Below are 14461 nucleotides of genomic sequence, written 5' to 3' on the forward strand. Positions count from 1 at the left end.
CAAGAACTAATTATTTGCATTACTTAAAGTCTATCCCTTGTGGCAATATTAGCTGTGACCAAAAACTCAGTGTGAAAGATATATATATCTTTATTATTCTCTAATCTGACAATTTCTATTCAGAGCTCCCATTTTGCCAAGGTGGAAGAAACTCAATTTTAGTTCATTTGGAATTCCGTCCTTTTCCTTGGCCATATCTAGGTTAGGGGGAGTTTATACCAAGACACGGCATTGAGCAGTGAGTCCTCTGATCCTTGTGACCTCATCCATGCAGGTATCCCCCAGGCTGCACCCACAGCCCCAAAGCCTGGGAGGATCAATGCATCCATGTATGGAGACACCCCACCTAGGAACCCTAATAAAGTGAGGCAAAATTTGGGGAGCCTGGAAGTTTACCAAATTTGTGTCATTTTTTTTCTCTAACCATACATTAAGTGGTCTGTCCAAGTCTGCTGAATGCAGTAAGAGAGTCTCTGCTCTAGAGGTGAAAAATTATTCCCATCAGTTCTACTACTAGTTTCTATCATTTTCTTTACCCAAGTATTTTTCCCTCGGTCTTTTGTACCTAAAAGCTATTTATAACTCATCTTTATTCAACTCTCTTAATTTTTTTTACCTTTCTAGTGATTCTAAATTACACACTCTGGAGTGTAATTAATTTTGACTTAGCATGTACTTATCTGGCTTTAAGTCATGTTGGAATATATGCTATCTTCCCAAATGAATGTCTTATTCCTAGGTTAACACTGTACACTTTATAGGACTCTTTTGTGCCTCTGCTCTCCTGTCAATCCGTGCTGTAAAGGTACTCAGTAAGTACAGACCAGCCTGGATATTCCCCGTGATGATGGCAGCAGTTGAGCACACCATGGAGAGCATGGGCTCTGGATGCTGAGTAATGGGTCTGAATACCAGCTCTGCCAAGACAAGCAGGGTGACCTTGAGGAAATTATTGTGTTTTCTGTGCCTTAGTTCTCATCTGTAGAATAGGGATAATAATAGTAGCTATTATTATCACATAGGAGTCTTTAAAGAATTAAAAGACTTCAGTATATCAGGCACATAGAAAAATATATAGCACAGAATATCAGTCATTATTACAAAATCTATGAGATCAGCTCATAAAGCAGACTATTCTAAAGTGAATGATGTTTTCTCACACTGCTCTCCAAAAGTATGACACATCGAAAATTGCACTTTTGACTAAAGACTGGCATCAAATGACTTGTGACTAGACCAGCAAAATTATATAGATCCAAATATAGGGCAAATGTAAATCTTTGTAATTAGTCAAAATAATAAATGTCCAAATTCCATATTATTATTCAACCAAATCCCTATTTCCACACGTAAGTAAGACTTCTTTCAGGAAATCTTCAGCTTAAGAAATCTTATCACCAATACCTACCCTCACTAGAAGGCAATGTCCATATATGCTTTCCTCAAGAGAATCTAACTGTAAAAAGACCCCATGCCAAGGAAAAGGCAAATGACTGTGCATGCCCTCCTTTAACTTCACACCTTCAGGGGTCAATTCTCGTCTATTTTATGTAGACTTTACCAGGCATATGAGGAAGTCTTGCCCTTCTGAGGGTGAGATCCTAGGGGATTAGAATTTGCAAGATATAATCCTTCAACAACCTGGATACCAACGTCTTTCAAGTTTGCAAAATACAGTATTGGGTGTTTTTTCATTCTGAAATCTCCTATAATATCATAAAGTCACCAATCAGGGCCAAGCAAGCACTCCCAACCAAGTAACTATGAATGAGATGATTCAAAAATCCTTCCAAAGATAACCCTCCCTACTGTGAAGATGCCTTCTTAGCCATGGGCATTTCATTCATCATCCTTAACTTTTGCTGAAAGCAACTTAGCTGTTCACCTCTCTCTTAAGATCAAATCCACTATGCTCAAGACAAATTGCTTATTTCTTAGAGTTAAAAAAAAAATTTTATTTACTTTTAAGTCCTAATGAAGATATATTACTTCAAAAGCCACAGAACATAGGTCCCAGATCAGCTTTTGAGTGAATCCCAAGAAAGGTCAGAAAGGTTGTAGGCATAAGAGGTTTCTGCTGCACTAAATCAGTCCTTAAAGTGTTCCTCAAAGCTCTCTACTGTATGTGCTAACCAGCAGCCTTGGCCAGTCAAGGAAGGGTCAGCCACTGGAAATTACTTGCCTCTCTGATGCAGCAACAGAACAACGACATGAGTTTTTCCTGTTAATTCTAAACTCCTTTCATACAATGTGGTCAGAGTGGAAGACTAAAATGACAACAGGATATGCTTCCCACAAAAGATGCCATAACAATTCTCCTTTATTCAAGTCCTGAAAGGCAAGTGGCTGAGTATTCTACTAGACAAGGAGATACTCAGAAACACAGTGAGGCTCAAACTTCCAGTTAATCAAATATAAGCAAAGATACTGCTTTAAAGACCTGAGTCCAGCTCTCTCTTTTCTCCCAGAGTTTCAAAATAGTGTACACTCCAATTAGAGATCTCCATGGTGCCTTACAGAAAAGTGAGGGGAAATGAGATATAGAGATCCTGAGTGATCCTCTGTGCCCAATTCCTAGAAGATCACAGGAACACAATGGTTTGTTTTTAAGACAACCAGGGAAATACTATATGAAAAAGCAAAATACCACTTCTTCTTTTCTTTTTTTTTTTGAGATACCGCGGCCAGGGATTGAACCCAGGCCTTGTATGTGGGAAGCCAGTGCTCAATCACTGAGCTACACCAGCTCCCCAACCATCTTCTTTTATATATATATACACTTTTTTTATTTTTATTTTTTAAAGATACTTAGGTTACATAAATGTTGCATTAAAAATGCAAGAGGAGGGAAACAGACTTGGCCCAGTGGTTCAAACCCCGGGCCTCCTTGACCCATGTGGAGCTGGCCCATGCGCAGCGCTGATGTGCGCAAGGAGTGCCGCCCCACGCAGGGGTGTCCCCCGCGTAGGGGAGCCCCACACGCAAGGAGTGAGTCCCATAAGGAGAACCGCCCAGCGTGAAAGAAAGTGCAGCCTGCCCAGGAATGGCGCTGCCCACACTTCCTGTGACACTGACAACAACAGAAGTGGACAAAGAAACAAGACGCAGCAAATAGACACAGAGAACAGACAACCGGGGGAGGGGGGGGAATTAAATAAATAAATAAATCTTTTAAAAAAAAAATGTAGAGGATACCCATATGCCCCACTCTCTATCCCTCGCACACTTTCCCACATTAACAACAACCTTCATTAGTGTGGTACATTTGTTACATTTGATGAGCACATATTGGAGCATTGCCACTAAGTGTGGACTATAATTTACATTATAGTTTAATCTCTCTTCCACTTAATTTTGTAAGTTATGATAAGATATATAATGGCCTGTATCTCACTGCAACATCATTCAGGACTATTCCAATGTCCAAAAATTCCCCCATATTACACCTATTTTTCTCTCTCCCTCCCCTCAGAATCTCCAGTGACCCCTGCCTCTACATCAATAATAAAAGGTCTTCCATTGCCATAGGGGTTAGAGTTTCACATGACAACTGAGGGAATACTGAGTTCCCATTCTGGGAAACTCTGTTGCACTCCCCAATGGAGCAGTAACAATCCCCCAAGTACAAGGGCAAAGACCAGTGAAGAAGGATGGTCCAATAATGGGCCTTTGATACTAACAACTATGATTATAAGTCTGTGTGCTTGAAATTTCAACTAGGCCTAGAGCTGCAGGGTGCCTAAGATTTACCCCCTGAGAGCCTCCATGTTGCTCAAATGTGGCCACTCTCTAAGCCAAACTCAGCATGTAAATCCATTACCTTCCCCCCAGTGTGGGACATGACTCCCAGGGATGAACCTCCCTGGTGCCAAGGGATTACTACCAAGCACCAGCTGGTGATGCAACTAGAAAAATACCTTGAATAAAAATGGGAAATGGTAAAGACAGATGAGTTTATATGGCTAAGAGACTTCAAAATGAGTCAGGAGGTCATTAGAGGGATTGCAGTTATGCATGTCTCAGCAGTCTCAGAGACAGCCAAAGTAGATACAACCCCACATAAGGGTGCTCCTGAGGGCTATGGAGACATCCAGATCCTACAGTCATAACAGATGACTCTGGAGTTCAGTGCCTTGTCAGTGGGCCCTACTTTGGAATTTGTGCTCCTGTGTGTGATGGAGTTAGACTCAGGTGTGACCTCTTTATGCATGATTTTTCTTTCACTTTTACTGAAGCCGTGGTTAGTGCTGGGGTTGGTGTATGCTCAGGAGACTTGAATCTCTGGACCGTCTTTATGCCAGCTGGGCCCTGAACTTCAGCAGAGTTGCAACAGCTACTCTCCAGTTCATTGGACTTACCCAGGTCAGCTAACAGGGAGGTGAGGATGGTCAACCACCACACCAGGAAACAGAGAGTCTACAGCTGCAAATTGGAGAATTCCATCCATCAACAATGTGGGATATAAGCCCCCTCTTGATTTAGAGGTGGAGTGAACATCACTATCCGAGGGTCCTCAGGATGGAAGAATAAAATATGGACTAGAGTGGACTTACTGGTATTCTAATATAGAATTATTGTGATTCTAACAATGGAAGAAATTATATCATTGATATGAAGATAGTGGCCATGGGGGTTGCTGAAGGCAGGGAGAGAGAAAATGTGCTATGATATTAGAGCATTTTTGGGACTTGGTGTTGTCCTGAATGATATTGCAGGGACAAATGCAGGACATCATATATCCTACCATAACCCACTGAATGGACTGGGAGAAAATGTAAAGTACAACATAAACTATAATCCATGCTGTGTAGCAATTTCCAAAATGTACTCATCACATGCAATGAATGTACTACACTAATGAAAGAAGTTGTCGATGTGGGAGCAGTGGGGATGTGGGGAGTGGGGTATACAGGAACCTCTCACATTTTTTAATGTAACATTTTGTGTGATCTATGCATCTTTTTTTAAAAAAGATAATAAAATTCTTCCATTGCTAGAATAACAATAAATATATAGTAGAATAACAATGTCTACTCTAGTCCACCATTCATTCCCCAATCCTAAGGATTCTGGGATGGTGAGGCCCACACCACCTCTAATTGAGAGGGGGCTTAGATCCCATGGGGCAGATGAGTGGGACTTACCTTGCTTGCAGTTGTAGACTCTCTCTGCTCCTTGGGATGGTCATTATCCATCATCATTTCCTTGTTTTTCCCCATCTTTTTTTTTTTTTAAGATTTATCTAATTTTTTCCCCCTTCCCTTCTTACTGTCCTGCTGTTTTTTGCTGTCTGTATTGTCTTCTCTTCTCATTTTCTCTCCTCTAGGATTCACCAGGATTCAATCCTAGAGACCTCTGTCAATTACTCCACCTCAGTTCCTGGTTTCTGCTGTACTTCACCTTGACTCTCCCCTTGTTTCTCTTTTGATGTGTCATCATCTTGCTACATGACTCACTTTCTCACCACATGGGCATTTGTGCAGGCACTGGTGTGGACACTGGCTCACTTCTTTTTCACCAGGAGGCCCTAGGGATTAATCCAGCTCCTCCCACATGGTAGGCAGAAGCTCTATCACTTGAGCCACATCTGTTTCCCCCAACCATCTTCTTTTTTTTTTTAAGATTTATTTTATTTATTTCTCTCCCTTTCCCCTCTGTTGTCTGCTCTCTGTGTCCATTCACTGTGTGTTTCTCTGTCCACTTGCATTATCCAGCAGAACTCAAAAACTACGTCTTTTTTTAGTTGTTGTGCCATCTTGTGTCAGCTCTCCGTGTGTGCAGCACTCTTGTGGGCAGGCTGTGCTTTTTTCAGATGGGTGGGGTCTACTTATGGGGTGTGCTCCTTGTGCATGGGGAACCCCTATGTGGAGGCACCCCTGTGTGGCACTGCACCCCTGTGTGGCACTGCACTCCTTGTGCACAGCAGTACTGTGCATGAGCCACCTTACCACATGGGTCAGGAGGCCCTGGGGATCAAATCCTGGATCTTCCATATGGAAGACAGACGCTCTATCAGTTGAGCCATGACCACTTCCCTCCCAACAATCTTAAGGTCATATTGTCTTCAGGATATTCTACTAATCTCTCCTGACCCTGGGAAGCATAGATTCAGGTCTAGGGGTTTTCAAACAAGTTTCCAACGAGCCCCTTAGACAGCTGTGGGAGAGTGAAAGGAGCCAGAAGGAACCCTGTCTTTCCACACAGACTCCAATTAGATATGTTCTATGTTTATCTACTTTGATATTGGATTTCCTATGAAGAAAGGTTTATATATATGTATAGGCTAATCCTACTCTTTCAAAAATGAAGAAATGGAATCAAAGAGAGGTCAAGTAACCAGAGAGAAACACCCATGAAAGAATCAGAATGTGAATCAAGCAGCTAGTGTGCCTCAGGAATAAAGAGGAAAGGGACATGAACTTGGAGAATCCTGGGACCCAGAAGTATAGGTGCCTGAAAGAGGAGATTCCTCTTAAACATATAATACAAACCCAGGATGGACTTAATATTAGCAACCTCTTGCTTTAAACATCGTTTTCTTACAACAGTGGAATAACAAATGGCAGCATAATTGTAGATCTCTTTCATCATAAATACATGTATCCTCCTGCAAATTAACCTGAGTGATTCTTTTTTTCTTTCCATCTCTTTCTTTTCTAAACTCCTCTTCCTTTCCAGTACTACCTCTTCAAATCCCAGCCCTTCCAACAAGTTTTATTCTGAATAAGTAAAATCAATATGGTCTCACACAATTACATGTAAATTGTGTTATACAAAGGCATCAATTCAATTTTGCACCTGTTGCCTACTTGTTTTGTGGAAAGCTCAGGATAGAATACTTAAAATAATATATAGGCTATCCACCTTCGTATACTGATTCCATGGAACCAGATGCTATGAGGAATTGTATAGCTGAAAGGGTCCTTATGAGGCCATTCGAACCACCACCACCACCTTCAGAGGGCAATATCCTTAGACTCTGACAGTAAGAAACAATTTGAAAAGCATCCAGAGATAAGGTTTCACACACATTTTAAATCAAATCCCATATCTACTTTCCTGTTCTCATATTCTCATATTGTTTTCTATTTATATTTGAAATCTTTTGACTTTTCTCCACCATCCCTCTTCTTGGTTCTGCATATCCATTCTCAGCTTGAAATCCACTAGGTTTCAGTAAGGGTCTTAATAGGAAAAACATTATTTTTCTAAGATCCCACATATTATATTCTTAACTGGACATCTGAGTTGCTTTTTGCCAAATTATCCAAAAGCCTACTAGCAAAGAAATTACTATTAACATTTTAGAATACACCCTTTCAGTCTTTTTTCATGTTGCAATGAGAGAGAGAGGACTATGAATAATAGATTTGGAATCTTATTGCTCATGTTTTTTGTAAACCTTTTTTTATTCAACAAAATCCTTGGGACATATTTCTATATCATTTAAAACAGATCAACTTTATTGTTTACATACTTTCATAGCATTCTGTCATATGAATGTTATAACTTGCTTATATCCAGGATTAATTTTGCCTTTCAAAAAGTTATTCATCCTTGATCTAGTATGGAGTGTTGATGATGTCAATAGTTGCTAACTGGGAAGCAGACTTGGCCCAATGGATAGGGCATCCGCCTACCACATGGGAGGTCTGCGGTTCAAACCCCGGGCCTCCTTGACCCGTGTGGAGCTGACCCATGCGCAGTGCTGACACGTGCAAGGAGTGCCCTGCCACGCAGGGGTGTCCCCCGCATAGGGGAGCCCCACGCGCAAAGGAGTGTGCCCCTTAATGAGAGCCCCCCAGTGCAAAAGAAAGTGCAGCCTGCCCAAGAACGGCGCTGCACACACAGAGAGCTGACACAGCAAGATGATGAAACAAAAAGAAACACAGAATCCCAGTGCCGCTGATAAGGATAGAAGCGGTCACAGAAGAACACACAGTGAATGGACACAGAAAGCAGACAATTGGGGGGGGGGGCGGGGGGAGGGAAGAGAAATAAAAATAAAATAAAATAAAATAAAACAAAATAAAATAAAATAAAATAAAATAAATAGTTGCTAACTGCCTTTCTTGTTTTTTTCCTCTCTTCAACCTATTGTCCACAGGGATGCTAATCTTTTGCCTCCAAAATACAAAGAGATCATCTACTCCCCTTTTTACAATCTTCTACTGCTCTTCAGATTAAAATACAAACTCCTTTCCAGGGCATCCAAGACCCTCCAAAACCTGGCCCTAGCCTTGATTTCTGGCTTTATTCCCAGTCTTCCCAGCCACTAATACACCAGACTTTTAACCATTATCTGCTCACCTTGTGGGAATTTAAGCCTTATTGCCTCTCTTACAGCTTTTCCCACTACCTGGAATGTCCTTTCCCACCTTGTCCTAGCTGAACTCAGCTCAATTTTATAAGAAGCAAACTGGTTGTTGATCTAAGCCCCAAGTTAGAGGGAAATTCACTATGCAGCAAAAGAAAACTGAGATAGATAACCACAGCCTATTTCACGGGTTGCCAAACAAACCAACCCAGCAAGTGAAATGGGCTAGTGTAGTTGGGGTTTTACTATCAAGTCTCCATCTTTCAGTTTCTACAGAACTGCCCTGACCAATTTATTTCTAACCAGGACAAGGGCAATAGATTCATGTACATGTCCCCAGTCACTTCCCACACCAACCCAACTTCCACATTACCACCAAAGTAACTAAGACTCTAGTTAAAATTCTTCCTGACACTCCCCTCATACACATTTCTGCCTACAAGACAAAATCCTGAGCCTAGCATTCATAACTCTTCATGATGAGGTCCTGTTTGAAGTAGGGAAAGTGGGAGCAATTACCCATTGCCCCCCCCCCCATACACCAACAATCAAGATGTACTTCCATGAGTTAACTCCCCATGTTTCCAAGCTGGGCATAGGCAACGGGCCTCAAAAGTTTCTGAGCATCTGTAGCACTGAGGGAACTCACAGGGCATTAAGTGCTGCACTTGAAGCGAGACAGTGTCAACTAGAAATGAGTGGAAGTCTACAGGGAGCATTCCATTTCAGCCGCAGCTGAAAGCAGTGGGCAGGCCTAGCATATGTGAATCAGTGAGCCCACAGTGTTTTCCAGGTCTGAGGTAGTAGCCAAAGATCCATTTCTTTAGAGAGCCTCAGGACGTCTTATGTAAAAGACCTCCTGGAACCTGTCCAGATCTCTGGAGCTCCTGAGGGAGTTGTGCAAACTTTGGATCGATATGAATTACTAGAAACTCTCTTATCAGGCAATTTTTTCTCAGTTAAATTTATTTGTGTTCTTTCCAGGACAAACTCACCACATAACAACCAGAAACATCACCTTTAGAGTCACCTGATGTATGATTTTCAGTTACTACTCTAAAACTGTTTGCCCTGAAAGGTAGGATTATGTCTGCCTTGTTCAGGGTCAATCTAGCATATCCCTGGTACGTTATAGGCATTCAATAAATATTTGTTAAATGAATTATTTTTGAAAAGAACAAACAAACTGAAGTGATCAAAATTAACATCATCAGTAATGGGACAAATTAACATCATGCATCTCTCTATCTGATGCCCTGAGAAAAATACAACCTTCACAGCACCTTAATCCACAGCTTTACAGGAGGCTGCTCAGTCTCACCCACCTCCCACCTTCCCCTGCTGCACCCCATCCTTTCAGTAGCCAGTATGACAATATCACTGTTTGGAGCCCTCAGGGCAGGATTCATCAGACTGAATACGCAATGGAAACTGTCAAGCAAGGTTCAGCCATAGTTGGTCTGAAATGAAAACCCATTCAGTATTGGCTGCATTGAAGAGGGTACAATCAGAGTTTGCAGTCCAGAGCTTGCAGGACCTAACTACAAAGAATGGTTCCATTGGAATAGTTGGTAAAGACTTCGAGTTTACGATCTATGATGATGATGATGTGTCTCCATTCCTGGAAGGTCTTAAAGAAAGACCACAGAGAAAGGCAGAGCCTGTACAACCTTCTGATGAACCTGAAGAAAAGGCTGATGAACCAATGGAACATTAAGTGATAAACCAGACTGCAAGTGTATTATCAAATATGTAACAATGCAGGAACAGTACCTGAGTGACAATAATCCATACTTTGAACCAAAAGATATAGAATAGTGGAATGGTAGATTTTAGGAATCAGTCTGGAAGTGAGTTTTTTTCCAAGTAACCTACTGAAACCATATAATGGGGTGCTTTTCTCTTTGGGAGGATCTATATAATCATTTCTAGAAAGTATAGGGTACCCATACTGCTGTTTTCATATGAAGAACCTAGTATCTTTGTGGTTTAAATACAACTGTGAAATAAAATTGTTTCACCTGCCAAAAAACAAATACAACCATCACTTCTGTAGAATTCTTGCCAAAAATGAATAGGCTGAATTTAGTCAAGGGGAAACATCAGAAATCCCAAACTAAGAGACATTCTGCAAAATAATTCTCCCAAGCTATTTAAAAGAGCCAAAGTTGCTGAAAGTCAAAGGAAGACTGAGAAACTATCACAATGGGAGTAGATAAGGAGACATGGAACCTAAATGCAATGTAAACTCCTGATTTGAACCCTGGGCCAGAAAAGAACAATAGTGAGACAATTGGCAAAATTCAAATATGATCTATGGATTAGATAATAGACTCGTATTAATGTTAGCTTTCTGATTTTGATTTTTGTACTGCAGTAATGTACACATATGATGAAAGATATGTGATAATTATTTGTATTATTTTTGTACCTTTTTTGTAAATTTGAAATGGCTTTTGTGTGTCTTCAAAATGAAAAGTTTTAAAGTTTGTTTAAATTGTTAAAGTCAACAGAGTAGAAGACAACGGACAATTTGAAGAAGTTCCTTGAAATTAGATTACAAATGACATCTGCTACATTTAGTTGGATACTGGGTGATTAGAAACACTAATCTCTAATCTTTGGGGCCACTTCCCTTCTCCTCCCCACCACCCCCTCCACACTTTCTCTTCTGTTTTGATATGAATATGTCACAAAACCCTACAAAATTTTCAAAATTATATTGCTTACAATTTACTTTAATTTTACAATGGGAAATATCCTATATAAACATGTTTTACATGGGAGAAAGGAAAGGAGAGAGGGAATGAAAAAAATGTCCAAATAACAAGAGCGAAGAAATAACTACATTGAGTTTTTAAACCATCAGTTAAAGTAGATCCACCTGGAAAACTTGTTTTAAAAAACTCTTATGCCCATGCCCAACACCAAAACCTATAGAATCAGACTGTATGGGAGACGGGTAGTTTAATATGCTCACTTAGATTCTGAGACATACCACGGAAAGTTTGAGAACCATCATTTAAGAAAATGACTGGATTCTAAAACAGGATTCATAACCACTAGATGGTGCCAGGATTTCAAGGATGGCACTTATTGGTATCATAACTCAACCTTTTATTCTCTCTCCTCCACATCTTCCCAACTTTTAGGTCCACCGAAATAGATACTTCACTCAGTATCAGGTTAGCAGTTTCCCCTTGAATTTATTTTGGTTGTGAGAAACGCTGAGCTATTTCAGTATTGTTCTTCCCCTTAGCTTTTTGTTTTGTCAGTGCAAATGTTAAGAAGAAAATCCACTTTGAAGTGACCTCATCAGCAGTGAGTGATTGGATGAGAAAGAATTATGTGACAGGTTCCTGAAGCCATATTTAACAATTTGTAGTTTTGATCCCTACCCTTTCCCAAAAACCATGACTTCAAGAATGTACCTGAATCATAGGTTTATTCTTTCCTAGCTCCCAGTGCCTAAGCGCAATATTATTTGACAATTTCTTTAATGGCTTTATCCTTTTCTTCTTTCTCAGTTGGATTTATGCACAATAAAAAATCCTGTGTAGATAAAATCTCATTTGAAAATATTTCTTATTCTAAAACATAAGTACATGTGTTTGAAATCCAAGGACATTGTACATAGTCTTACATATGCTTAATTATTTTTAAATGTGCATTTAATAGAAATGACTGGATATCTGAGCAAGACCAGTAATACAATTATTTTATTAATTCTAAAAATATCTATTGAGCACTTATATGTGCAAAGCACTATGATACACACCAAGGATACAGAATTGAACAAATAAACAAGATGGATGTTCTCATGGATTTGCATTCTCATTGAGGAAAGTATGGGGAAAAAAATAAAATAAAGATAATGACAGCCAGTGATATATATATTTTTTTAAATAGAGTGATGTGATAGTTTCTGTACAAGGTAGGATAGTTTTTGACAGGGTGGTCAAGGAAGGCAACGCTGAGGAAGCAACATTTGAACTAAGAGTGAACGGTGGTAAGAAGAGCTGGAAGTCAAGCTACCTAGGGAGAGAGAAGAGCAAGTGCTAAGACCTGGCGGTAGGAGCAAGCCTGGTGTGTCATAAATGAGGAAAACAGCCCATGTTATGAAACATGATCCAGATGAGGTTAGAGGGGTGGGCAAAGGCCTGGTCACAGCCACAAACTGCAATTTAAATATTACTTTAAGTGAAATGGGAAATCACTGGACAGTTTTAAGGAGGACTTTTTTTTAAAAAGATCCTTCTGGCTTCTTTTTGTCGGGAGGTTGACAGAAATGGAAGCTGAGAGACCACTTGGGAGGCTACTGTGATAGTCTAGGTGAGAATTGATGGCAGCTTGAACTAATAATGAAAGTAGAAGAAAGTGGTCAAATTCTGGATATGTTTTGAAGTTAGAGATGAAAAGGCTTATTAGTGGACTGAATTTGGGGTTCGAGGAGATGAGAGAAATCAACAATACCTAAGCTGTTGTTGAATCAACCAGGTGGATGAGGAAGTCATTTATTGAAAGGCATAAAACAGGACAAGAAAAATTTGGAAGACAGCAGGGAATCAAAAATTCTGGTTTGGTCATATTAAACTTTAAGGTGTTTATTTAATATGGGAGAGGTCAGGAAGGAATGATAATATTTGGGACTCATCTGTATATAAATAGTATTTAAAACCATAAGGCTGAAAAATGTCACCTAGAGACTACATGTAGCTAAAGAAGAGTGTCAAGGACTGATGCCATCGATCCCGGATCGATGCTGTGTTGTCACTCTCTCAATAAAGCTGTAGTGGTTACCATAAAAAATTATGTGGTTAAAAGCAATAAAGCAATACTGGTAACATGAGAATAATAATACTTCATATGGTCATTGCAAGGAGTAAATGAATATAGGAAATATCTGAGACTATTTTTTCTTATTTCCTTCCTTGATAAAAGTGAACTTGGCCATAAATGCAAAAGAGCTAAAGTCTATATGCTCAGATGCCTTTACAGTCAAAGAAAGTCTGAAGAATCATCTATCTCTGCACTTCTAAAATGTTAACAGGTTTTCATGATCTCTATTTGGTTAAGGCTGAGTTAATAAAGTTGAATAGATTGCTTGAAGGCAGACCTTTGTGAAGTTCTCTAGGGGATAGAAATTGTATATGCTTTCTCCAAATTTTATACAATCTAGAGAAACTGTTCCACAGACTGTCATTTTCAAAAGCACTGATTTACTCCAAGTCCACAATTTATAGATGAGCAAACAAAGACAAGGGAAGTTAAGTGACCTGAGCAAACTGCCCCATCTGGTAATGAAAGTGTTCAAACACCTAGCTTGGCCTCTTTGTTCTGGAATTTACCTTCAATATGATACTGCTTATCAGTTACTGGAGTGTCCCCAACTTTCCCACTGGCTTTCTCCTTTGAGTAGCCTATTCCTGTTCTTTTCCTAAAGCTGAATTTGTGAGGTATCTATAGTAGATTTTCAAGCTGATGAGATGCCTACAGAAGGCCTTAAGGTTTCTTTTATTTGTCTGAAATAGCATCCACATAGTTTGTGAAGAGTTGCCTAAGAATGGCTGTGGTCCATATCCATAATATGGAATAGAAAATAGATTTTTAAATGTTCTTTTTTAAAATGCACTAATAGAAAAATCAAACTGTTATTGTGTTTATAGCCTCCCTCCAATCGTATCTGTGACTTTGGATCCATCCACATTATCTAAAATTTCTGAACTTTCATTTCTCTGATTGTTAATAACAAGAGCAGTAAAATTAGGGTTAATATTTGCCAACGCTTTGGCCCATAACTCAAAGCTTCTAAATCAGCAGAAAGTATCTCTACGACTAATCTTAAAAGAACCTTGGACTAACTTTCTTAAAAGCAATAGCGTCTTTTTCTGCTTAATTTATTTCCTTAACTGTTAAAGTTAAGCAGTGGAGAAAATGAAAACAGACTTCTGTTGAGTGCCTTTTCTCATCACCATTTTGCAGAGAAGAAAATGGGAGTACTAGAACACTTAACCTTTAACATACCCTAACATGTTAGACATGAGGCTTTTAACCTAGGCAGTTGACAACTCTTAAAACACCACTGCCCCTGGCAGAGCAACACTTTAAGCTATTATCATCTTATCCAATTAATAATGGGAATAT

The sequence above is a fragment of the Dasypus novemcinctus genome, chromosome 2, assembly GCF_030445035.2.
Source record: "Dasypus novemcinctus isolate mDasNov1 chromosome 2, mDasNov1.1.hap2, whole genome shotgun sequence".
Taxonomy (NCBI): domain Eukaryota; kingdom Metazoa; phylum Chordata; class Mammalia; order Cingulata; family Dasypodidae; genus Dasypus; species Dasypus novemcinctus.